We start from the raw sequence: 4506 nt of genomic DNA, 5'->3' as shown, positions 1-4506 counted from the left end.
CTACATTTAAAGATCAGTCTGAATCGGGGACAGCGTACAAGACTGAAATTTGAACTGACTTGTGAAGAGCCAAGAAGTGGTGGCGAAAACCTTGCAGTATAACTCAGCGACCGAATAAAAAGAAATCCACTAGACGTGGCAGCCAATTGGATGTGGAAGCGAAAGCCTCCAAACACGGGATTTATTTTACTATTTTTAGCGACGCGTCATAACTTGACATCTATAAGACGAACCCCGGCATGTGGGCCGGAGATGGAGATATATAATGTTGAGGAGGACGTGGTGGTTGGGAGCATTGGAGGCCCAAACTCGGGCCCAATCTAATAGAAGCCGAACGTAAACACTGAATGGGATGCATGGGGTCTACCCCGTTGGACTCATACACGCTTAGGTCGGCAGGATATGACCGAGGAGCAATCGTCGCACCATATCCGGTCCATGAGGGCTTATATTTTTCCGGATAATGGCGAGAGAAAACAAAACAGCAGAAATTAAATGGATGTGTGATTGTGAGTACTGTTCGAAAGTTTGAAAACCAAAATAGGATGGATGAAAGAATTTGAGCATGTGGGGCTTCATGGATCGTAGATGCTACACAATGTATTGGACCCACGTAAGGAGAATTAGTGTTGAGAACAGTGCATGGAACGGACGCAGCGAGCCACATGATATGCTGTGATGAGTTCTGAGTGTGCAGGACTAACCACTTGTAAGGCTGTGGGAAGTACAGTAGAGGAAGCCGACAGAGGGGAAGCGAGGGGGATGACCTGTGTGGTGGGGTTTATACTTTTTAGTGTGGGGTAAGCTACGTGTGTGCACAACAACCGCTGCAAATCTACATAGAATCAATACAAAGCTGCGACCAAAACATCCAAAAAGACTTTTCACAAAGCAACTTTTGGTTCTGCGCTACGCGTCAACCGTGCGTTTTTGTTGTTTTCTTTATCTGACTTTTCCGCCTCCCTAGCTTCCTCCTCTTATCTGCTCTTCCCCACAAAGATTGGCTCTTTTCCCACGGGGGAGCGAAAGAACGCCCCGGGCGAAAGGTCCAATGGCTGCTGAGTTGGCCAGAAGTTTCCACTTTTATATGTCAACATGGGATGAAGTAAGCGATGAGAAGAGAGTTTGGGATTGGGATGAGGGAGAAGGGCGTGGTGGTGGGGCTAAAGAAAAAGAGAATTGAGGGGGAAGAAAGGCACATGATAAGAAGTTTCCAGGAAAGTGGGGCATCAGGTGTCGTAGGTCCACCCAAATTACGAGCTTGTATATTACTTTTGAAGTTTTAAAATATAAGAAATAAAATGCGGTGCTGAATATAGATGGGATGGCGTTGGATGGGGACGGGGCTTTGGCAATGATGATGGCGTGTGCGTTGAATACAAAGAATGGAAAAGCGGGAGAAAGGGGTGTGTTGTGGAGATCGATTGAGAAGGGGAGGGAGCCTCTTCAGCTGGGCTCATTGGGGCGTCACGTGGGGCTGTGACCCACAAAGCCAGACGCAACCCCCCTTTGTCCCCGCCTCTCCCAAACCCACCTCAATCTCATTACTTACTGGACACGAACACGTGACCTAACTCCCCCATCCACCTCCGCGCCATCCCTTTTCTCATCCTCTTTTCCAATTTAATCAAACCACCCCCCCCATTCCCTCATTCCCTCTACTTCTCTTTCTTCTCACTCCATCTCCCTTTACTTTCCTAATTTCATCCATTTTCACCAATAGCCCAATATGTCAAAAATCCTCTAGGTCCAAGTGACACCAACCCCCTTCAGGACAAAGATCACATGCTTAAACATGTTCTCTTGCATGAGCGTGCTTAGCTTGTTTGTTTGTTTAAACAATTGTGTGTTATTCATTTGACTCGTATGATAAAATGGTACCAGAATTATGGATTTGGTTCATCATCATGGGATTCTTCGCGATTCCGAATTTGAACCCATGCACATTTAACGTGCTCATGGATCTTGGAACCTCAACACATTCGCGTCAACCGAACTAGCTTTTATTTTAAAGAAATAAAATTAAGGACAGAGGATAACAACATTTTTCAACCAAAGAAGAAAAAAAACAAAGTCATTGATTGATCGAAAGATGTATTGTATAAAGATTTATCAACATACAACAGGAGCAAAAAAAAAAAACAAAGTAAAGGGATCAGAACTAGTGTTACTATTTCTCTACGCAGTATTATCTAATAATTACACCGTTTCCTACGCGGATATCCCTCGACCAGAAAATACAGTGGCCGCGGGGAATACTCTGCTGTGTTGCTGTGCTTGTTCCTCAAAACCCAGGAATCAGCATGCCGCCGAAGGATTGGGGAAGGGCGTGTAGAAATGAGGTTTGGGTGCCATTGAGAAGGCGGTCTTGTCATTAGAAGCGCCGTCGCCGGCGACCCTCCCCATCCTCTCGCAGGACGGGCACATCGTGAGCGTGGCTGCCGGCATCGCCATATACAGAGGTTGGGCCAGCTTCAGCGCCTTCAGCTCCTGCACCTCCTTCTGCAGCTTCCTGTTTTCATCCGTCAGCGTCTCACAGCATTTCTTTAAGAACTCGCAGTCCACCTCCGTTTGCTTCAGCTTTGTCCTGCAACAACCCGACAAAACTATTCTTCATCAGCCTCCAATATAATATATCTCATCTGTCCGCGTAGTGTGTGTAACACTTGTGTGCCCCATCATGACGATTATGGTAATACTATATTGGTAGTGTGAATTCCAAGAGAGAACGTTTTTTTACATTGGCCTGGGCGCCTGGCCTTAATTAAGCTTGATTTCGAAGTTTCAATATTCTCGGATCAGGTATACGCGCGCAAGGTTTCTTCTAACTTAGAGACCGGGTTTTACCTGGCTCTCCGATTTTGGAACCACACCTCAACTTGTCTCGGCCTCAGATTTAGCTGCCTGGATAATGCCTGCTTCTGCTTCTGTCATGATGCAAAAGACAAAATCTCAAGGTTAGTCGTCAAATAATCAATCCCAAAATAACAGACGAATGTCAGTTAACAATCTGCAACGATGACGACGCACAGGATTTAGAGTGCTATTTTGTTTGAAGCTTTCCTCTAGCAAGGCAGATTGTTCTTTGGTGAGCCTGAGCTTCTTTCTGGCATTGGTTCCGTCTTCGTCTTCGTCGCTCCCTCTGGAGGAAACCCTCTCCGCTGCCTCGACGTCTTCACTGCTGAGATCTCTCTCCCTCTTCGATCTCCGGCCGGAGAAGGATGAGACGGCACTGTGAGGTGATGTTTGGCGAGAAAAGTCAAGAGGATCCTCACAACTTTGTTCACGTCAACCTTTTTCGGGGTTCGCTGGTAAGTCTCGGCGGAAAGAGCCAGGGTTAAAGATGGCTCGCAACTACTTGTTGGCGTGAAATCGCTGGAGCTCTTGGTCGGCCTTCTACTACGGTCAGCCGGGATGGAGAACCAGTCATACCTAACCCCAGAACAAGGCGAAGGCCCGGGCTGCTGGAAGCATCGCTAAAACCCATTTGTGTGATGATGAGATGGTATATGGTGAGGAAAGAAAGGGGGAGGGAATTTTTTTTTTGGGGGGGGGGGGGAAGCTGATTATATGGTATCGGTTTAAAGGGAGGGAGGGAGGCAAAGGGTGTTTAAAAGAGAGGTGAGGGAGACCTGTGCGGTGGGTGGGTGGGGTGGGTGGGTGGCTACGATTATTAATAATCAAAGAAAGGAATGAGTAGAGGAACGAATCTGGGGGTGTTGGAAATTATGAAAGTCACCTATATATCAATATCTCTATACATAGGTTGACCATGGGAGTCCCACTACTGTTGCCTCCATTATAATATGGGACAAACGTATGGAAAAATCCCTCACCCACAGTTCACATGGCAGTGGGGAACACATCAAGATGGTGATTCGCTTGGCTTCCCCTCGCCCCCCGCACACGTACGATCCAAATTTAACTACCATTATTATTGCCACTTTCTCCCCCTTATAACAATAATATATGCTTCCTTTGCAGCTTCACTTTACATGTATCAATTATTTGACCCCCCCCTCCTTATCATCCCTTCTTCCTTTACTCGTGTACCTCCATATCCCCTTGCTTTTTCTGCTTTATTTCCCTTTAAAATTCTGGGGCTCTCGTGTTTTCCCATCGCATGTAGGCGGACTGAATAATAATAGGCCCTATTTTTGTACTCACACCCAAAGATTGCTCGATAAGCTACATGTCAATAATATAAGTGCTATATATATAGGGTAGTAATTAATATCAGGAAGGGGGGCAACTGAAGTGTGGCCCACACTCCAATCCGGGCTGAACGAACTGGGGATGGGTACCATGTCACGTTGCTTGCCAATACTGCGTGTACTTTTCAACGGAGGGATGGTTTGGAGGGTAGAGGACTTGGGTAATTATGGGAGGTTAGAGAGGGATGCTCAGGGAGTCGTTTGTTTGCGGTGGAAGAAGAAAGGGAGGGGGGGGGCGAGGAAAAGTAGGTACAAGGCACGAAAACGGAGATGAGATGAAGAGGTTAAATTA

At 46.6% G+C, this 4506-nt stretch overlaps 1 pseudogene; it reads right to left on the bottom strand.

Annotated features, from left to right (window-relative positions):
* Positions 1–2060: 2060 nt before the first annotated feature.
* LOC114722412 (homeobox-leucine zipper protein HAT22-like) lies at positions 2061–4059 on the bottom strand (annotated as a pseudogene).
* Positions 4060–4506: the final 447 nt, after the last annotated feature.

The sequence above is a fragment of the Neltuma alba genome, unplaced genomic scaffold, assembly GCF_004799145.2.
Source record: "Neltuma alba isolate B1F8T4 unplaced genomic scaffold, ASM479914v2 tig00012092_pilon, whole genome shotgun sequence".
In the NCBI taxonomy this organism is placed as follows: Eukaryota; Viridiplantae; Streptophyta; class Magnoliopsida; order Fabales; family Fabaceae; genus Neltuma; species Neltuma alba.
Note: the sequence above shows the minus strand (reverse complement) of the source record. Positions and strands in the feature narration are given on the sequence as shown.